Source organism: Ambystoma mexicanum, chromosome 2q (genome assembly GCF_040938575.1).
Source record: "Ambystoma mexicanum isolate Mex_15411 chromosome 2q, UKY_AmexF1_1, whole genome shotgun sequence".
In the NCBI taxonomy this organism is placed as follows: Eukaryota; Metazoa; Chordata; class Amphibia; order Caudata; family Ambystomatidae; genus Ambystoma; species Ambystoma mexicanum.
In genome coordinates this window covers 212,290,871-212,313,802 of record NC_090924.1, presented here as the reverse complement: position 1 = coordinate 212,313,802, position 22,932 = coordinate 212,290,871, and the positions used below count along the sequence as shown (strand labels likewise).

At 43.9% G+C, this 22,932-nt stretch overlaps 1 protein-coding gene across 4 annotated transcripts in view; it reads left to right on the top strand.

Annotated features, from left to right (window-relative positions):
* Nucleotides 1-22,932, top strand: part of COQ7 (coenzyme Q7, hydroxylase) — a 243,798-nt gene that overhangs the window by 46,816 nt on the left and 174,050 nt on the right. The window lies entirely within an intron of this gene.

Sequence of the window (22,932 nt, the reverse complement as noted above, 5' to 3'; positions counted from 1 at the left end):
AAAGTAGCATGCTGGCTGCCAAAAACCTGGAATGGATCCGGAAGGGAAGTAACTTGGAAAATAGGGTTTTAGTGCTCCTAATTCATCACAGTACTGTAGAGTAAGGTTCGGAGGAAATGTCCAGTAGGGAATAAACCCCAAACTATGCCCCCAAGTGGCGGGAACGGGAGCGAAGGGAGCGAGCCGGTACACGTATGCTGAGTCAGAATACACTGTAATCTCCTGGCCCTTGCACGCTTCTAATGCTATTATGAGTGATACTAATTTTGCTGCCTGTGCTGAAAAATGTGTAGGCAATTTTGCGCTTACTATCGTTGCTGATGTGCTGTCTGCTTTCAGTGTCATCACTGCAGTTCATGTATGTCCCCCCCCCCTTGACTTGTCTATTGTCAATGAGCCATCCAATATAAAGCACTTCTCCCCCCTCGAGGCTTCTCCCCCACCTTGGGAATGTCATCATACTGTTCCAGGTATGTAGTACAGTAGTGTACATAGTCTCCTTACTCCACTGGTTCTGCTACAAATGTCGCTGGGTTTACAGTCCTGCGCCTTAAGATTTTGATTTGCTGAATTTGAGATAATCACTTCGTATTCAGAGGACCTTTGTGTAGTCAATGTACTCTTGTGCCTTTCAAGAATAGCAAAGAGTGCGTGCGCCACGTAAAGGTTGGTACTACACCCTATAGTAATACTCGCTGATTTTTCTACTGCAAATGCAGCAGACGCTAGAGTTTGCTCACAAGGGTAATATCCAATCCTCACATGGTCTAAACGTCCACTATAAGCCATGGGCTTGTGTCCTAGGGTAGTCTTCTGTGTGAGTACTGCAGTCATCACCACTCTGTTGGTGTGTGAGGAAAAACTTGTCAGGAAACCCTAACACTGCAGTTGTGCATATTGTTTTCTTCAGCTCCTCAAATACCTCGGTCATTTCGTGTGTCCACAACTTGCCATTCCCTTTCTGTGCTTCCTTGAGTCTGCTGAACAATGGTCTTGTGTATGTGCTATAGCAAACATCCACGCTCTGCAATAATTACAGAAGCCTTGAAACTGCTGCATCTCCCTCACTGTTGTTGGGATCAGCATTCTGTGGATTGCGTCTACCCTTTCTGGAGTCACCCTTCGTCCGTCCTGGGATATCAATTATCCTATGTATTGCACTTCCTTTTGGCAATATTGTAATTTAGCTTTGCACATCTTGTATCCCTTTTCTGCTAATACTGCCAGTAAATAGACCAAGTAATTTCTACACTGCTCTTCTGTTTTGCTGCAAATTAAAATGCTGTCTATGTATTGTAGGACAATGCTTTGTATTTGTATGTTGCCGAGACCCTTTTGAAGGACCCTATTGAAAATAGACTGTGATTCACAGTACCCTCGTGGTAATCCTGTATGGTTCCACTTCCAGTTTCTATAGAAACAATGTGAAGTTTTTGGACTCTTCATGAAGTGGTATAGAAAAGGCGGCCTTCTTCAAGTCTATCACTGTGAAGTGCGTAGCTTCCGTTGGGACGCTGCACAGAATTGTCACTGGATTTGGACCTAATGGAAATTGTGCTTCTATCTAGTTCAGAGGGCGCAAGCCCTGGATATAAAGCCAAGACCCTCCCGTCTCTTTTTTCACAGGGTACACCGATGTGTTGCACCGCAATTCTGAAGGGACCAATGTTCCCTGCTTCATCAATGCAGCGATTGTCTTCATAAATCCCTCATCTGCTTCTCTCGATATGGGGTAATGCCTTGCCCTTGGTAGAACGGCTTCTGGTTTGAGCTTTATCTTTACTGCTCCAATCCCTTTTAACAAACCCACGTTATAGGGACTAGTGGTCCATATGAAATGGTGGAGGTTGCTTTCGCAACCGTGTGATTCTCTGTGGTACTTCCCTATAATGCATTCCCACCCAATGTGTAATACTCATGTCAAATATCACCTCATTGTCCGACCTATCATCTTGGAATAATTCCTTATTTGTCATGTCAGTCTATATCCTTCCCCTACTGCAATTGTGGTCCTCCACGACCATCTTGTGTTGTCTGCCCCATGCAATATTATCGTCTCGTTCCTCACTATGGATACCTCGATTGCTATTGGGATTACCTTTCCTTCCTTCTCGTCTAAGATCATCTCTGGTCTAAATGAGAACTTGCTCTGTATTCGTAGCAGCCTCCACTGTATCACTGGAAGCCATGCGATTAACACTTGCGCTCCATATGAAAACAGAGTATCTACTGGCACCACCTTTCTGTACTATCTGCCCACAGTAAGGTTGCATGAGTTCCCTCACATTCATGTAATGAATTCCTGGTGTTGAGCACACTATCCCCTTGTCATTGAACAAAATGGTCATGTTCAGTCTGCTCATCATGTCTCCCCATTATGTTTACTGGTGTCTGTCAGGAACATAAGTGTGGCATGGTCATGTCGTGATTTCCTACAGAAAGCGATCATTTGTCAGTAAAAGGAACCAAATCCGACACCCCAGAAAATCCCTGCGCATTCATGGCAATGCCCGACATTGGATATCTCCCCTCCCTGATAAAGGATCTAGTCGCCCCCTGTATCCACGAGAAAGGAAAAAGTCTTGTCACCCCTATACGTGGTTCCTCAGCCGGATTAGGTGTAACAGATGGGATCAAAAACAGGTCTGTCTGTGGGCTGTCCTATTGTGGATATAGTGACATCTCCGTCCCTGTAAATATATTGCCACCCATGAAAGTCACCCCTCCCAGTCTTTGCACGGGAGTCTGCATCTGCCTTGTGGAGTCCGCATTTGTTGTTGCAATGGTGTTCTGTTGGATTGGTGCTTGTTGCACTGTTTGTGATTGCTGCACATACCCCTGTGTCTGTAATGCATGCGCCATGGACTAATATTGTTGCGTTTTCGTGTCCTGGGTGTGCATCTGTTGTAGTGTGTATGCCTGTGCTTGCATGTCTTGGGTGTGCATCTATTGTGGTGCATATGTCTGCACAGACATGTGGTCTTGTGTGTTGTCCTTTTCACTCAGTCTGGTACCTGAGTTGTTGTTGTTGCATTCCCAGTTTTGGTATATTGGTCCTCTATCCTTGCACACTCAGGTTATGTGTCCTTGTCATCCGCAAAACCAACATACTATGGGACCACCTCAATTGGCCTTTGCTGTCCCCCTGAACCCCTCCCCTGTTCTGCTGCATCGGTTGTCCAAACCCTCTTCCCCGAGACATCCCTCCTAGTCCTCTCGACCACTGGTTCATATCCCCTCATCTGCGAAACCCCTCTGCCATCTGTGGCCTAGTCTGCATGTGCTGTGTAACTACTCCTCTGCTTGTTAACACCGCCCCTTCCTGTAATAACTTTATTATAATAAAGTACTTGAAACCAAATATGTCTCTCGGCAGTTGTAAATAACACCTACCTCTGTGATGGTCAACAGTCTCGTAATAGATGAAGGAGAGCATTACCTAAAAACCCCTCTTAAACCCAGCCAAAATGCTAGGTAGAAGTGGAGTCTCCAGGGAAAACCCCAATAAAGGATGTCTAAGGCTGGGTCCTAATGTAGATTGTAAATAACAAGATTAGGCATGAGGAAAACCCCGTGAGAATAACAAACTCTGTCTAGCTAAACAGACATAAGCTACAAACCAACGGCAGCAGGAGCAGTTGTTGAAACCAGGAGATGGCTTCCTGTTGATTCACAGAGCATAGAAATGGATAGAGAATTCTAATGTTCAGAACGAAAATGGAAAGAGAAATGAATGACGGAAGTGAAGTGAGCAACTCTAGAAAGCAATTGTAGATATGAATTCAACATAGAAAAAAGCAACGCGTAGTACCGAAGTTCCAGTAGCCGGATATTCGATTCCGGAAGTCGGGGGTGGGGCTAATAGCTCGGTCTGAGGAGCGAGAAACACTAGTGTGCTGCTTACAGTTTCGGGCTTCTCCATGATGCGAGTCCCGATTCTGGGCAAAACTGCGGGCATTGGCACACGGGAAAGTGAAGCAGCGAGACACCACTGGACAGCCGTAACAGAATGCCCCCTCTTAAAGTCACTACCCCCTGGTTTATCGGGGTGCTTTTTGTGAAACAGTCTGATTAGTCGTGGAGCATGGGTGCTGGATTCGGATTCCCAAGTTCGATCAGCAGGGGTCCAATCCACCAAGTACTGTAGTTTTCCACGATGAATACGTGAATCACATAACTCTGCGGACCTCGTACTCCGCATCGGTATGGATCAGAACTGGTGGTGGATGAGAGGAGACCACAGGATGGTAAACACTTCGAATATCTGGTTTCAGCTGAGAGACATGGAATACCGGATGCATCCGTGCCCATGTCTTGGGTAGTTTCAGCTTGAAAGCTGCTGCTCCTATAGCTGAGATCACCCGAAAAGGGCCCATGAATCTAGGAGAAAATTTGGAAGGCTTAAGATGTCTGGGTAAGAATCGGGAAGATAGCCAGACCAGGTCTCCAGGTCGTATAACAGGAGCTGTAGATCGGAGACGGTCAGCCATCTTCTTTGTTCTTTCCTGAGTAGTCCTAAGTGCCTGAGAGGCTGCGTGTTGACCCCAATGTATCCTTTCCAGGAGGGACTTTACGTCAGGACATTTGTCATCCAAAAGTCTTTTGTCTGGGAATGAGGCAGGGTAAAACCTATAGGAACAAAAGAAAGGAGAGGTCTTAATCGCTGAATGATATGCATTGTTATCTTGTGCTGCTGAGATGTAACTCCATAGATATCCTTCCAGAGTCTGATTTAGTTTCTCAGTCTGACCATTGGTTTGCGGATGGAACCCGGAACAGACAGACTTGTTTCCAATATCTTGATGTGTATTGGGAGCCTTTATCAGAGATTATGGTCTCTGGTAGACCGTGAAGAGAAAACATTCGGGAGATGAAAGTTCGTGCCATTTGAGCCGCTGATGGAAGACTGGCTAGTGGTAGAAAATGAGCCAGTTTGGTAAATGAATCAATAACTACCATAATCGTTGAACATCCTTCGGAAATAGGAAGGTCCACAATAAAGTCTGTTGAAATAATCTGCCAAGGTCGTGTAGGTAAAGGCATTCTGACCAGAGCTCCGAAGGGAGAATGTCTAGGGCTTTTATTTTGCAGACAGACTGGGCAAGACTAAACGTATGAAAGAATGTCATTCCGCATCAATGGCCACCAAAAATATCGGGAGATCAATTCACGGGTGTTAACATTACCTCTATGTCCTGCAGATTTAGAGTCGTGGCACATACTTAGAACTTCCTTCTGTAAGGATTTAGTGGGTACATAGACCTGTTTACCACGGAAATAACACCCTTCCTTTTTAAACAAATGGCTCAACTCTTTCCTGGTTAGCCCCCTCTGAACGGAGGGCACTGAACTTAGTTCCAGACGTTTAAGAAAATCAGTAGATTTGTAGCTTTTCTCAATGCTCAGAATACAGCGGGGAAAAATCGGTTCTGGATTGACTGGAAATTGATGAGTGATCTCTTTACGCGATAAAGTATCCGCTTGTAAATTACATCTTCCAGGTATGAACGAAAATATGATCCTGAAGGGGGAGAAGAAATGAGTCCATCTGGCCTGTCGACTGTTACATGTCTGGGCATAGTGGAGAATCCTTAAGTTTTGATGGTCAGTACGGACCTCTACTGGATACTGTGCTCCCAGTAGCAAGTGTCTCCACTCCTCAAAGGCCTATTGATCGCCAATAGCTCCTTCTCGAGAACTGTATAATTCAATTCCGCCGGTGAGAGAGTCTTGGATAGGTATGCAATGGGACGTTCCAATCCTTGATCATCCTCTTGTTGAAGAACTGCACCCAAAGCGTACTGGGAGGCATCTGTTTCGAGAATGAAACGGCGTGACTGATCTGGAGTCATTAGTATGGGTGCTGACGTGAATCTCTTCTTTAAAGTATCGGAAGCCTTTTGTGTTTCCTTGTTCCAGATATAAGGAACTCCTTTTTTCAAAAGGTTGGTTAAAGGCTGAGTAAGGGCCGAGAAGTTGTGGATAAACCTGCGATGGAAGTTTGAAAATCCTACAAAACGTTGATCGAGGATTAGCCCAGTTCTGAACGGCCATGACCTTATCTGGATCCATCGCGATGCCTTGTGCCAAAAGAATATATCCCAGGTATGTCACATGAGGCTGATGAAAGAAGCATTTCTCCGGATTGCAGAATAAATGATTGCTCTGGAATCTGTATAATACCTTTCTGACAAGAGATTCATGTTCAGAGATGTCTTTAGAGAAGATCAGAATGTCATCCAGGTACACAATGATGGTGTGTAACAGTAAATCAGAAAATAGATGGTCCATAAATCGCTGGAAGACGTCCGGGGCATTGGACAATCCGAATGGCATAACTTGATATTGAAAATGGCCAAACGGTGTCCTGAAAGCCGTCTTCCATTCGTCTCCCTTTCTGATCCTGATAAGATGGTAAGCACCCTTTAGATCCAGCTTTGTATAGATGAGAGCTCCCTTGACGGCCTCTAGGATATCTGGAATTAAAGGCATCGGGTACCTGTCTGGGATGGTGATTTTGTTTAATCCCCTGAAATCTATACAGGGTCGAAGTTCAGAAGAATTCTTCTTGGGAACGAAGAATAATGAAGCAGCAGCCAGGGATGTGGATTCAGTAATAAGTCAGTTTTGTCAGTAATAAGTCAGTTTTGTAGGTTGAGATCTAGATATTCCCTAAGGGCAACCTTCTCGGATTCCGAAAGGTAATGGCTGGTCTGGGATTAGGTCGATTACACAATCATCTCTGCGATGAGGTGGAAGCAGAGAGTACTCCGAGGAGAAAAAAACCTCAGCAAATTGTTGATACTCAGATGGAAGTCAGATGACAGAACCGATTACTGTAACCTGTCTGCTCTCATCTTGTTTTGGACAACATATCTTGCCAGTTTTACCTAGACAATTATTGAGACAAAACTCTGATCCCAAGAAAAGTGAACCTGCTGCCCAATTATTATAAGGATTATGCCTTTGAAGCCAAGGCAATCCTAAGATAACAGGGTAATGGGCAGCTTGTATCACATCCATAGTAATGACTTCCTCGTGTAGCTATTGTCATGAATAACTGGCAGGTTTGATTCACAATTGGTCCTGAAATTAGAGGGCTACGGTCTACACTCTCAACTGGGATGACTTCACCCTTGGAGAACAGAGGTAGATGGTGTTGTTTAGCCCAAACCTCATCAATAAAATTACCGGCAGCACCACTGTCCACTAGTGCTGGAATCTCGGTCATCTTCTGGTTACCAAATGTGAGAGTGATGTGTAAAACCAACATTAAAGTGCGAGAATGATGGTTTCCTTGTGAGACAGGAATATTCAAAGAGAAACCTAAAGAAACTTTAGAATCCCAGAACGTGGTTCCTCCTACGACCGGGATTTGGTGTTTCCCGACCATCTCGGGGGAGTGATGGGGCACTCCTAGACCGTGTGGGTATTGGAGCCACAATACATACACAATCCCGGAGTCCTTCTGGGTGCTCTTTCCTCAGGGGATAAAGGCCCTCGGTTTGTTGATCCCAATTGCGTAGGTTCCTCAGTAGAGCTTCCTCTTTGTGTGGCAGGAGAAGTAGCAAATGTACGAGTAGTGAGTTTCCCTTTGCACCTTTCACTACTCCTTTCTTTCATCCTATAGTCCATCTGCATGACTAGTGCTATGAATTCTGTCAATGAAGTGGGACGTGGAACCCTAGATACTTCATCTTTTAGATCCTCAGACAAGCCTCTCCGGAATAGAGTAACTTGTGCATCGTCTGACCAAGTAGATTTGCTGGCAATCTGTTTGAATCTAGTGATATAGGTTAAGATGCCTTGATTGCCTTGTCTGAGGTCAAGTAATTGTTCCTGGGCCGCTATCCGAATTTTCTGCCTTCCGAACATGGATCTAATGCTATTACAGAAGGCAGTATGGGAGTCTAATTTCGCATTATTGGTTGTGACCAAAGGAGTTGCCCAGGCTAGAGCAGGTCCCACCATCTGTGAAATCATATACCCTACTCTGTCGCGATCAGTATGAAAGAAAGCTGCCTTAAAAGCAAATTGCACTGCACAGGCATCCAAAAATTCTTTTATCTTATGGGGATTGCCCCAGGGGCCCAGGAGGAACCTCTGAGCAATGGGGAACCCTGCTAGCTGTTGCCTGTTGAGAGGCCAACTGGGCAGTTTGTTGCTGAGACTGTTGTTGAGCCTGTCAAAGATTAGCATTCTCTTGCTTCAGGTTTTGTACCTCTGAAGTCAGAGATTGCACAGCAGCTATAAGTTGCTGAATCTGTTGATCCATAACAAAAGTAGTTCTTTACAAAGGCCGAAGACAGAAGATATCTAGGTCAATTAGGCGTTGCTTACTGTAATAACTTTATAATAATAAAGCACTTGAAACCAAATATGTCTCTAGGCAGTTGTAAATAACACCTACCTCTGTGAAGGTCAACAGTCTCGTAATAGATGAAGGAGAGAATTACCTAAAAAGCCTTCTTAAACCCAGCCAAAAGGCTAGGTAGAAGTGGAATCTCCAGGGAAAACCCAAACAGGGCAAAAAAAACCCTGTGATGCGCTGCTGGGGTGCATGGGTTCCTGCAAGCAGCTGGTGAAGGATCACGTTAGTTTTAATGTGGTCCGGATTCTTGTCAGGAAGAATTCTAATTAAAGCAGAGTAGAAGTGTAGGTAAGTAAGAATATAGTTTCCCCAAGTCTAGTTGATTAGTAGCAGGTATAGAAAGGAGCTTACCCTGACAAGCCTATTCCCTACTAGATCTTTGTATTTCAATCTGATGGTTAATGTTGGCAAGGCGCCTAATAGAACATATAAGGAGTAAGAATATGTCCAATTGTATTTGACACATGCGAAATGAGAAATGCAGTAAGAGATTGGGATCTTACCCACAAGCAGTTGCCCCAGGGATGAATAGTAAAGAGCAGATTACAGGTCTTGAACTCGGAAGGAATAGAAGGCTGTAAAGGATGTCTAAGGCTGGGTCCTAATGTAGATTGTAAATAACAAGATTAGGCGTGAGGAAAACCCCGTGAGAATCACAAACTCTGTCTAGCTAAACAGACATAAGCTACAAACCAACGGCAGCAGGAGCAGTTGTTGAAACTAGGAGATGGCTTCCTGTTGATTCACAGAGCATAGAAAAGGATAGAGAATTCTAATGTTCAGAACGAAAATGGAAAGAGAAATGAATGACGGAAGTGAAGTGACCAACTCTAGAAAGCAATTGTAGATATGAATTCAACATTGAAAAGGTAACAAACTTACGGTGCGCAGCGCAACACTGAATAGAGAAGCAACGCGTAGTACCGAAGTTCCAGTAGCCGGATATTCGATTCCGGAAGTCGGGGGTGGGGCTAATCGCTCGGTCTGAGGAGCGAGAAACACTAGTGTGCTGCTTACAGTTTCGGCCTTCTCCATGTTGCGAGTCCCGATTCTGGGCAAAACCGTGGGCATTGGCACACGGGAGAGTGAAGCAGTGAGACCCCACTGGACAGCCGTAACACTTCAATAGTATATTTTGATAATTACTTATGCACCAATGTTGCTTCCCCCCCCCCCACCTCCTGTTTCCTCTCTTCCTGCTTTTTTTCTGGCAATCTCTTGCATTAATTTACAATAATGCACTATGGTTAGCTGTATTTCGGACCAAAGTTTAGCCTCCATCCCCACTAGTTTCTTAAGATGCTTTTGCACTTGCTCTGGTAGCCCCTGACATAATATATGATAAAACAACCCCACTGTTTTGTCCCATGGTTCTCTCATCTCAAGACACCATCCCTCTTGAATCTGTTGAATGTATTGAAGTGGGTCTTCTTACGTGCCATAATCTTGCTTATGTCCGAAGTCTCTGGATATTGCACCCTTTGTGCTTGCCATATGACCCCTCTGCAGTTATTAAACAGTGCACTATCGTGTTGCGTGCCGTCACTCCAGGATACCCTGCTCTTTTATTTATGCTTTCGGCTACCTCGCCAAGAAGGCCGAGAGTAGGCTTTTCATGTCTCTCACCGCTAATGTCGTCCCTGCTGTGTGTCTTATCGCATAGATCCACTTACCAGACCCAGTTGTCAACAACGGTAGCTTGCATCTCAAATTGTCTTTGCCCATTTGCTGCCATGGAATATATTGAGGTCGCCCACCTCCCTTCTCCAGTAATGGGAATTAGTCTCCCTCCACCGTATTGTCCTCCTACGTCTTAAGTGACTGTGAACGCCCTTGCCATTCATGTGCTCTTCTGTCCGGGCCGGGTGCTGAGCCTCTGCGCGTATGGAGTGATATCGTCTGTGTCCCGCGGCCCCACCGTGGGACAGGACGTCGCCCTTCGATGTCTCCCTCTTCTCTGACCATACCTTCCTAATTTTCCCATACTGTGTCTCTAGCCTGCCTCATTTCCCTGGAGCGGCTAGAGTGTTTCCATCGTCCTCACTCCCCTGTGAGTCTTCGTCTGGCCCCAGGGTTCCAATGGAACTGTCACTGTCCCCCTGTCTGTTGTCGCTGAAACTAAGTTCCTTTCAAATTAGATTGTCCCTCTGCTTTCCCTTCGATCTATATGTTCACATTCCCTTCTTAATGAGGGTTCAGCACTCCTGTCTGCCCGTGGGGCAGCCATGCTGCTTCTCTTGTTCCTATACAGTTCCCCTATTCTCTGTATCCCTTCCCCATCTTCCTCAATTACACGTGCCAAATCCATCTTAATCGCTACTACTTTGGTAGAGGGCCTCTCTCATTCGTTTCTGCGCTCTTCCTCTTGGTTGCGTCGGCTTTCTTTAACAATCCGCTCGGCTTCTAGCCTCCTTTTTGTCCTTCTTTAGCTGCCCTTGTCTTTACCATTCTTCTGCCTTTCTCTTTGCTATATCTTCCAGCTCTGTTTCTTCACTCCTTCTCTTCTCTCTCTCGTGCTTCTGCTTGCTCTTTCTCCCTTTTGTAACCTCCTTTTTCTTCCCTCTCCCTCCTATGCACTTCCTTCCATTATCTCAACCCATTCTTTAGCTTCCTCCTCCTCGTCTTTACTGGAAACTTCTTCGTTCCTTGTTTTGCTTGCTGGCTTTTTGTCTAGTGTGAGCAATATCTGTCCACCCATTCATTCGGGTGATGCTACTAACTCTTGGCCCGTAGCAAGTCCTGTCTTCCCTGTCATTCTCCTGTAGTTTCGCTTGCATCTCGTTGCGCCCCTGGCATTTTGCTGCTATTGCCTTGTCCCGCCTAACTCGCTTGTGTTGCGTGCGTCTCTGCTATTGTACGCTGGTGGTGCAAAAGTTAGATTTGTGCATCTTGCCGCTGCTTTTAATTCTTAGGGTAAAATCCCTTGCTCTCTGTTACTGTGTCTGCTACTGTTTGAGGAGGAGGAGGAGGAGGGGAACCGAGGGCTGTTCGTTCTCTGCATTCCGTTGGCTTAGCATCCAATGTCGCCGATTCAAATCCCCTTTCTCATCCTTAAACATTTTCCACAATTCTAGTCTGGCCAATCGGTTGCTTAACTTGCGCCCCTTAAATGCTGCCTGTAAATAAGTGACCATTTGTTGCTGCACACATTTGGAAAAACCTCTTTGGGCTATGGCTTTGCCAACTTGCCGTCGTATAGCAAGCCCATTCCATGTTATACTTGCATATTTTGTCTTGATGCCACGGAAGGGACTTGCATAAGTGTTTGAGAGGTGTATCCCCCATTGTGTTACTTTAAACAATACTTCGTCAAATACTTACTTGACCGCAAACCAAGGTTTTGAAAACATCCGAGTTTAATCGATACAGTACGACATATCTTTTCTCTGCCACCCCGGCTCTAAACCATAAACACAGGCATGCGCCGCGCACCGCCCCTTTGTGGCTCTCCGTCCGGAAGGGTTAAATTACAATTGCAAATGCGTGCTGCTCACGCCCTGCCCCAACGTTACTACACTGATTTATAACCATAATCTACAAATTGCAAACCACATTTCACCACGTTCCGCAATCTGCAAATCCTTTAAAGCCACCTCATCGGTGACTTCACCACTACCATAGAGGAAGAATTGTCGCAACACAGCAAAACACAATTTAACATATACACGGCCGCCTTCCTGCTTCTTCTAACAAGGTAAATCAACCAATCTTGGGCTCCCTCTTCTGTAGCGTCCCCTTATAAGATTACATCTCAGAGTGAAATTTAGGAAACCACCTTCCGTAATATAAGGTACCCTTTTCTGATAACCAATTAATCCAGGTGAACCACCATATACATTTTTTTTCTTCAAAGTTTTTCTTCTTCTGCAATCCTTATACCACCACTGAACAGATCTGTTTTCTCGACATTTGTTGCATGGCTGAGTCTATGCTTGCAGTCTGCAATCCGCTGAGGTCTCTCGGGCACCAGCTCTACCACAACCTGCCACTCTGCCGTCTGGTCTGATAGGTGTCCCATGGGAAGCGGGCAGGAATTTCAAAGACTGCTCCTGTCGACCTTCTTGCTTTCACACGTGACTCTGGGGGTCGATTTCTGCGGATCACCGCACAGCTCCTGGGGCATGCAGCAAGATGAGGCAGTTTCTTGCTGAAAGAACCTTGCAACCTCCTCTGCTACCACTTTGTATAGTGTGGTCGGGATCCTCTAGCAGTCATACACCTATTTATTCGCAGAGAACACTTGGGACCCTCAGAAACTCCAAGCCACAAGAATGGAAGACTCAATCATGTGGCAAAGTTACTGTTGTTTATTAGCATATTAACCTAACCGGGATCACACAGGAAAAACAAGGTTTATCTAGAACTCTGTTTCTATGCATGTGTTACCAGGTTTTATTTCCGGTTTGACTGTCACAAATCCAGGTTCCCTCCTGGAAACCTAACAAGCACTTGCATCGGTCAGTTTGGCTAAGGTTCCTATAGAACTTCCATAGGTTAATACTCTAATTGGATAGCCAATTTTAGTGACTCCTCCTAGGACTACCTCTACTGCACCAGTCTAACGATGATGGAGGGTCGCAGCAAACGCTTTGGCCCGTGCAACAAGTGATCTCCCCCTAGGAAAGGTGAATTTGGAATGGGCAGAACGTGTCCTCCTAGCTATGCAAACCTAGGCAGTTCTCAGACTGTGGATGTATCTCTTCAAGGTAATGAGGGAGAAAATGGAGGTGCGAAGCGTTCCCTAATGTTGCTATTCTCTGATCACCCAAGCCTGTGAGAGTGCAGTCAGTTAACAAACCGTGGGCAACACTTGTATCTTCTCTCTGGTTGTCTGGGAACAGTCTTCTCTGTTGGGTCACCTGTGTCGAGGCAACGAAATAAAGCCCTCTTGTCAGTAATTATGAGGATTTTAGCCTGAAATTCTGCAGGTGACTCACTTTCTAGGTAGCTGGAACCTTAGCTGGGTGTCCTTTTTCTGCTCGCCTCGAGCTGCAGCGATCATGTCAGCTTGTCTGTGCAGGCTGAATCTGTGTCTCCTTTCTTGTTCATTTCAGAGGCCTACAACTCATATAGTATTCTTCATGACTTTTCCATGTTAGTAGCAGTTAAGCATGTGCAAGCTAGATATATGAATTCTCGGCATCTTGCGGTTTCGGCTTTGGCAAACAGATCTGAATATAGAGATATGTATGTTCGTCCCCTGCCTAAGTGGCTGATACGCCTGTGCTTTGTGCCTATATGCAATAAAATAGTGCTGCTTCATGAATGGATGAATATGTACTTCATGTATAAAACGTGGCTATGTCGTGATGTCATTGTTGACGTCATTGGCTTCTGATTTCCCAGTCAGTCGACCTGATTGATTGATATCAATTCGATGTCGTCCAAATCATCAATTGGGTATGATCTGAATGGTTGTCTAAGAGAGTACAGTTTTTCACACTTGCGATACATCGATGATTGCAGTGATGGGCCTAAGAGCGAGGCTCATCTATCGTTTCTCTGTCTTCGTGTCGAGAGTCGTGCAGGGGTATGAGGGTCAGATTTGACCCCTGGTCTACAGAGTGTACCCTACTGGCATAGTCTTGCAGTCTAGCTAAAAGAATGGAATGGTCTAATAGATCAAATGCTGCAGTTCGGTCCAATAGCATCAGGAGAGCAGTTTTTTCTTTATCACAGTACTGCATGATGTTAGCTTTAAGATCCTGTACGGTGGGCTCAGTACTGTGAGTGCTTGTAAAGCCTGATTGCTTTGGAGCTAAGATGTTATGAAGACCTAAGATATCTTGGATTTGTAGATGAGCAACCTTATCCAGAATCTTCGAGTAAGAATGGGGTATTTGTAATGGGGCAATAATTGCCTGCCAGATTTGGATCCAAAGTGGGTTTATCAAAAGGGGAGAAATCCAAGCTTGTTTAATGTCAGGTGGAATGTGGCTCTCTAGAAAGGAGGAATTTACAAATTTGGTGATAAGGGACGAGCGGCACAGCACAGAATTAACAATGGAAACCGTGCCGATATCGCCCCTGCAGTTTGACGGTTTTAATTCTCTCTAGGATATCCAAGATTTCTGCTTCCGAAATCTCCCTAAATTTGAAATGAGGCTGTCGGGCGACCATTCTTACACATTTGCCAGTAGGGGTACAACCATCAAGGGTACTTGGATTACACGCAATATCGCACTTAATTTTCTCAATTTTGAGCAGCATCGCATTCTGGATGGAGGTGCATCACTTGCAATCTTTCGTAATCGTGGAGACGAGAGAGTGAGGGTCTTCAACTCTCTCAGGATTTTAGACAATTCCTTAATTTCCGATGTTGCCCCTTTGATTATTTTATCGTAGGAAGACCTTTTTGCTGTGCAGATGGTGATTTTATGTGCCTCCACGTGCATAATTGATTTTGTCTTCTGTAGACTTGGTGTTCTTCTAAAGACGTAATGCTCTGTTTTCTTTTAATTTCTGAAATTCAGCAGTATACCACGTTTTTGAGAATTGTGTTTTCACCAATCTATTTCTGTGGGGCAAGGCTGTTTATGGCGTGGGACATCATATCTTGGTATGCCGCAACCAACTTAGTGGCCGAATCTTAGTTGCAAGATTATCCAGAACTGAGGCAAAGAAGGGCAACATGGAGGCAGGGGTGAGTTTAAGCAAATTACGACAGGTCACTTTTAAAGGTGGGCTTCTGTTTTTTTTAGGTGGCATAATCCAGGGAAGTTGGAATTGTATAAGGCAGTGATCAGACCATGGACAGGGATTTGTTTAAACACTATCTATCACTACCCTATGTGATGCCACCCAATCCAAGATCCTGCCCCCCCATATGTGTGGCTTGCTTAGTATGCTATAGAAAGCCAAGACCTTCTATAGTAGGTTGTACAAATTTAGCAAAAGAGTCAGAAAGGGTCATCAATACCCAAATGAAGATCCCTCAGGATAATCATTTTAGATTGAGGTTTGAGTGACGATGAGATGAGATCAAATAAATGGGCTAGGAAATCTGGCATATTGTTGTGGACGGTAATAACAATAATGTTGAAAGCGTGTGATTATCAACAGCTAGTTCAACTTGCAGTGCTTCGCAGTCGGAGATACTTATGTCATTTACTTGATGGATGTTAAAGATAGAATGCAGTATTAGAGCAACTCCCCTTCCCTTACCAATCCCCAAAGCTGGTCCTGCTGGAACAAATAACCAGGACTCTGTGATAGTGCAAATGTCAATATTTTGATCTGTGATATAGTGCTAATATCAATATTATGGTCCGATATAATCGGCTGCCTTGGTCGAGTGCTTAATCAATGAACGAGTGTTCAGCAACATGCATCTTAACGTTTTTCTAGGCCTTTATTCATGTAAGGTATCGATCCTAACAGCAGGGGCATCAGCGTGGAAAATATAAGTGCCTTCCACTTTATCAGTGGAATCACTAAAGGGAATAACCAAACTCTGGCTAATAGTGAACCTTTCTGTAGGATGAGGATCAACCCTTACTTGTTCACAGAAATTAAGAGAGCCTGAGTACCTTGGGTCCTTTGTAAGAGCACAGGGGAGAGTGCCAGAGCCACCTGTGGTTGAGGCAAAACTAGGATTCAGTAGTGGAACATAGTGCTGCAAGGGCGTTTCCTTGTTATTTTGCCAATAGGAGACACTTGCCATAGTAATGTTGTCATGTAGAATATTGAGGACAAAGCATCCCGAGGGCCCAATGCACCTTCAGTAACAGCCACATGCTTCAAATTAAAAGTGTTGTCATGTGGGGGGGAGGTTAGGAAAGGTCAAGACATCCTGAGGGGCTGACGTACAGTGATTAACAGCCACATGCATCACGTTAGTATCAGTAGCCGAGCTTGGTGATAACGCCAGGTAAGATACTTTTCAAGGATCAATGCAATGTCTTTTGTTGAGGTTTTCATAGAAGAATGCAAGTTAAAGTGTCCTGTTGCGTAATATTCCTGTAGAAAACAGAGTAATATGGGTTGAACGCAAGATTGCTTACCTCCCAGTGCAAAGCCCAGAGCCCGGACGATAACCCGTGAAAACTGGCCTTCGCTCACGCGCCGGTGCTGAAGCAGCGCCAACGGAGACAACCTCTCTCTTTGCATTCAGTAAATGTATATATACACAGGGCATGCATTAGTCTGTATTTCTGTTTTTTTCAGTGCACCCCCCCCCTTGCATTCCCAGTTCGTTACCTTCTCAGATTTTACGCTGTTTTCTAATTAACAATGTGGGGATTAGGGGTGATTTACCTGTTTTGATGTAACTGCTGGTTTTGGGAAAACCAACTAGGGACCCAGTCACTGAGACATCATCCTGTTAGCAAACCCTCAACTCGGGTGACCTTTTTGGAATCAATAACCAAGTGCCGGCTGGTCATCACTCTATGGGCTGCTCTGGCTTCCTTCTCTGCACAGGAATCATGGACTGGGCTGCCATCTGCTAAGCGTCAGTTCTCTGCCTCTGCAATCTCCAGTTTTTTCTACATCTGTCTCTTCCTTGGCCAATATTCGATAATCTGTCATTCTGCCCCTCCCTATGTGCAACCCATTATATTTCCCTCTAACTCCAATTCTTGCTGGTCAGAGGTATGAATTTCCAGTTCCACGGGTGAGTGGAACGCCCCTCCCCCTTATTGAGAAAATACTATTTTGTTTTTATGCTCTAATTTCTGACTGCCACCTTGATACTTACATTTTTAGATTCTGCGAGTCTATGTAAACAGTTTGGGCGATTATATGACAGACTTCTGATACTTTTTGGCGTTTTTACTTTAATTTGTAACATGGTGACATATAATTCTGTTTCAAGAATCTGATGGGACTTACTTTTATCTATAATCTGTCCAAACCTCAAAATAATCGGTGCTTGCATGGCGATGCACTGCCCAATTTCATTTTTCGTAAATGTTAAGTATTTTTGTTCATGTAAATGCATTTGGATTTCTTTGGTGTGCTATTGAAGCAGTTCCCCACAAGAAGGTAGAGCCAACACTTTGCCTAAATATGACCTTTCTTTGTCACGACTATTCAAAGTAAAATGTCTTGAGTGCTGATTCTAAATGACCTTCAACTTTGATTAATCCCAGACAGATGGCTGGTGCTGTGCATCTAAATGCCAGTGACCTCTTCTGATGGCCCCCTATTGCTAATAGATTTAGTTTGAGTTGATGTGAAATAACATATCATATAGATTATTTGAAGGCAAAGCCTGGTGTCAAGAGTCAATGTCTGAAGAAAATGTATAGTGTTTTATTTGCTTTGAAAACCTGCATGAATACAATAAAGTAGCTTCTCGGGGTGGTCTTAAAACCCATCTGGCCTAACCAGAACATGTCAATATTTGACTGGGGACATTTGTTCTTTTCAGTATGCCTGCAAGTGGATACTTGAACTTAAAATGCAATTTGTTTCTCTTCTTTCAGTCCAGCTCCTTTGGGTTCTGTTTCTTTATTTATCAATGCATACCTGTCTTTTAATGTACATGGTACAGCAAAACGAAAACATTTTAATTCCCGCTCTGTTTTAAACAATATAGCTTGAAATAAATTACTAACATGGCAGATTAAAGGAACACATTCTATATTATTTCTCACATTAACTGCAGTACATCGTTTGCTAAAATTACATAATTTTTACATATGCTGTCCACATTGGAAGGGCATATGAAGAAATCCATGTATAATGTTTTAAATTAAATGGATTGTGGTATTCCCTGCAAAATCACGACTTTAATTCCGGGCTTCCCTTTCACATGTAGCATGGTTCATTCTTGGAAATAAAGGCAGTTCAGTTCAAACATTAGTTCTCTCTGCTCCAAGCTGCACCTGAAATGCAAAATATCCTGTGTTTGATGTTTTGGACTCAGGATGTCGCACACAACAGGGTTGTGCTTTGCCAAGAAGGCTTGTGTACTCCTCAACGCATATTCAAGATGGGCATTGATGGAAAAACATTTCTAATCTACTTTCTGTGGGTTGCACAATGGCTGAAAGAAAACCTGTCACTGTATATTGGTATTATGCAGTCTGGATTTGAAAATAACTTGGTTCAACAGTTACTTTCCAACATTTGGGCACACTCCGCAATTTGACAGGTGTTCCTTTTTAACGTGAAAACAAGCAAGAACAGAATCCCAAATAAGCACCGAAGTCTGTATAGCTTATTTCTAATTCATTTTATGCCTCATCTTTATATATAAAGCTGAATGTATCTATGTATGTATGTGTGTATGTTTGTCCGGCTATACAAATCCACACCATTGAACCCACTGCTACCAGATTTTGCATGGATTGCTCATTTGTCTGGGGCAAGATTGTAGTCTATATTGGATGCAAAACATTCACTCCGTATATAGACTCGGTTACTGATGCTCACCCCGATTCACTACTCTGTTGGTTATTCCTTTGAAATGTATTACTATTGTATACAGTTCCAAAGTGTTTATTAAAGCATTTTTAAAGGGAATTAACAAAAAATTCAAATAAAATAAAAATGTTTATCATTCCACTCCAAATATTCATGTGAAGAGAGCACAATCAATCTTTCTTCTCAAATGTGCTGAAGCCATGAGTGACTGAACCATGGCGCACAAAAAAACAAACATCACTTGGAAAAGCTCCATTTGATGCAAAGCGAACATCAATATCAAGAGCTTCTGAAACACAATCACAAACAGCAGCACAACCTGCCGACCAGAGGACAAGAGCAACTTTCTTCAGAGATGAGATGCCAGAGCAAACTGAAGCAAGACTTGCTGACATGAGGACAAGATCAACGTCCTCAAGGGCACATGAGACTACTCGATCTGGACACTGGCAACGCCGGCTACTCCAGCTAGTCTTCATTATAAAATGCCTGACCAGAGCAGACACTGGCACCCGGATATCATGACCCAAGCACGATTCTCAACAGTCTCTCAGATGAGCAGCCACCACAATGCATCATTGCAAGAGCCAGTCCACCAGCCTAATGAGTGCTTGAGCAATAATACTAAATGGGGTCACCAATCTGTCTACCCACCAAAGCTAGACAGGTGTAGTGAAAACACTATGTGACACAGGAAAATCAGGGTCTAAAACATAAAGTGACGTTCAGTTCTGATAGTTAGCTTGATCACCATTAGCAAAGAAAAATGTACCAGCAAGAACCAAGCTTAGGGCAAATGATCTGCCAAAGGATGTGTAAGGTCTTCATAATCAGTACAAATATGCTGAATAGCCATACACACTAGTTTATTAAAACTCACAAATGTACAACAAAATAACTTGAGCAATCAGACGTCAATCTCCTACCTCAAAGCCCTGGATGCAATTGGCCCTACTGGAACACCAGAAGGCCAACCTTTCAGCAACCCCTTACTTCACGTACAGAACATTTTATAGACATATATGACGATTTCCTATTTCAGAGTTTGCCCAAGTGATTCCAGTGACCAAGTTATAGATTACGTGGAGCGATTGGATTCCCACTGTAAGTCATTTCTCTGGCCCCACCATAGTCAATAATGCTTATTTTCCACCTCCAGTCATAAATTAATGCTGGCTATGGCTGGGCTTATTCGTCCCTATTGAATGGTATTCTGCAAGTACTACAAAGATTAAGAGCAAAACATTGTGCAAAAATCGGTGAACGATGCTGCTAAATGGAATGGTGAAAAAGGGGTTTAGGGAATGAAAATCCCCAATATCAATCGTGCTACAAGTTTCTGTCTGCCCATAGAATTTGAAGCATAGGGCTCTAACTTGCAGGGATCTGCCACCACCGAGAGCTCACTGTATCTTTGATTCATTAAGTGTTTTGTGCTGGAATGCAGAAGTCCCTGTAGCAGTATGCTCCTCACCAATGTCTTGCATAGGGGGAGGCACAGTCAAGACTGGGTTGGCATCATAAGCCTATGCTTGCACTTTTTTAGAAGCACATCTGCTTTTTGTTCTTGTTTAAGAAAGAAAAAATAATAATCATTTCATAGGAGTGGAAGTGGGTACCTTCTCCCATGTGGCCAGGGGACAGCAGCAGCTACCGGATCCTGACCCTGGGGTGGTTTCATGAGAGAGGATCCCATGAGAGGAGACAACTACCGGGGAGATGTTATGGCTTTATTGGAGGAGTCGCAGTGTTCCCCCTCACCTCCCTTTTCCATGAGAAAGACCTCCTGACCCCCCCAAGACCTTATAATGGCCTATTGTCAGCTAACGATTCCCCCCCTGTAGGGGAAGTCAGGAAACCTTTTTGCTACATCATTCTAGTCAGATCCCCACTTTTCACCCAAATACATATAACCCACACATCCCACCTTTTTGTTCTTGATATGCCTTTTTGTAAAGTTCAAGAGAAAAACAATTTTAAGAGCGTCCAAAGGTAACCATGACCTCTAATCGTGATGTGTCTTTTTGTGAAAACGTTGAGAAAAACAATCCAGGAGTTAATAGCCCAAAGAAAGTTATGGACTTCAACTCCCATAACCACTAAGGTACTGAGACGAGGAGGACGACAAGGGAGTTTATGCAGAGTGAAAGGAGCTCGAAGTGAAACATGTAGACTAGTTGTTTTTCCAAACCTGCAATGAGCGGGGCATTTAAAAATGGCAACACTACTATGGAAGAGAGGTGCAGGGAGTAGCTGCGAAGGAGACATCATCCATGCCGGGGCACCTGAACGCGAAGCACACAGAGAAAGACAGCAAATCAGAGAAGCCTGTTGGGATAAGAAGACCACCATGGAGACGCCAGGAGCAGTGAAGGAGCTCCTGGAGGTTTGTTCATTCGGCGAGGCAGCAGGCTTCATCCCGGGCTGAGAAGGAGAGCTGCTGTGTGAATGCAGAGCCGTGCTGGGTGCTGAGGCAGCGTCCAAACACACATCCACCTCGAAGGCAGTAGAAAAAGCCATAATGCAGAGGCGCAAGGAACATCAGGGATGCTGGAGAGACTGGTGAGTCTGCCCAACGGCTGGGGACACCAGGGCGTTCCGACAACTGCCCCAACAATTGATTGAATGGTACAAGATTGCTAATGCAGAAAATATACAAAGGCAAAGTTTGTTTGAATACAGTCAAGGCAAAGTGCAAAGGCAAGATTCAATGAGAAGAATGTTTGAATACAGATAAGACAAAGTATAAAGGCAAACGCCAATAAAATATAGAAGCTCTGAGATGCCAATGTGGGGGAGAAGTTTGAGCAAGTACATTTGAGCAAAACATTACTACAGGTAAGATATACCAAGCAGCACATGGTATATTCTATTCTGGTATATCAAGGAACTGTGAAACACACGAGCCCTGGCAGGCAAGTATACCAGGCAGTTGAAATTGTGCAAAGGTTCCTGGCAGGAGAGTACACCAGAGGATCTGAAATCCTAATGCAAAGTCCTGATAGGCGAGTATACCAGGCAGCTGTGATTTGTATAAAGATTCCTGGCAGGGGCATATACCAGGTAATCTGCAAAGTTACAAGAACCTTTTACAGAAAAACTGCTACAGAACTTTGTGCTTGAAGAGAGCTTTTTTGTTGAGCAAGAACGTTGCAAGTTCAGTAAAGACATCAAAGGAACTGTTGGCTAAATAGACATTTTCCCATCCTGCTTAAGAACCCAGGGGAAGGGGACCATCCTCTGGATCCCAGGGTCTTTACCTTGAAGAACATTGTCATTGCAGTCATTCCTACACTTTTGGTTTTGACCACATTTTCTAACATCTAGTTGAGGACATTTCCTTGCACCTTTTGTTGTTTATAAGCGTTGGGGCCAAGACAGGTTGCTTTGGACACAAGAACGGCTTTTCATTAACTGACATCCTGACACACAGATCCCTACTTTTAGTTTTCTAGATAGGGAAGTTCCTCTTTAGAATAGGGCTAGCGAGTGGTTTCCCCAGCCCATTATTGTTTAATAAATATGTCTTTGACTAAATACAACAACCTTGTGTCCGTCTTTCATTCTCATTTCTGCCCCCTCACAGTACTCTTTGTGAATCGGCGGCCTTGCATGCCAGGGGATGCTGGTACTCTGGTGCATCACATTGTGAATTGACCCCATGCTGTCTTCATTTGATTATCACAACTATGAATTTGTTCTAATAATTTGCTTTATGGGTTGATGAGCACAAAATGATTCTATTTGCAAATTCTTAACAGTATGTAACAGTATGAGTCTGTGCATTAATGCAGGGTACAAAGGGATCATCAGACCACTCCATTAATAAGTTACATTGTTCATATTTATGCAAAAGTTTCAGAAATGTACTAATCGGAAATATTTATTTTAGACCACTAAGTTGCTTCCTCGTGACCGTTCTTTTGTTCACACGTTATAATTGTAAATTACCACTTAACTACTGAAGTACAAAGATAGTGTGTTTTAATTTTCACTTTTCTTAAATGTTTTTAGACTTCCTGGTGCTGCTGAGACTATCCTGTTATTTCCCGATTTGTGACTTTATCTTCCTTTCCCGATTGCTATCAGTAGAATGAGTACAACATGGTTGTAATGTGAATTATTTTGTGACGACGAAAGTGTCTGCAATTGTATGCGATTACAAAGAAAGTGACTATCTAAATTTACAT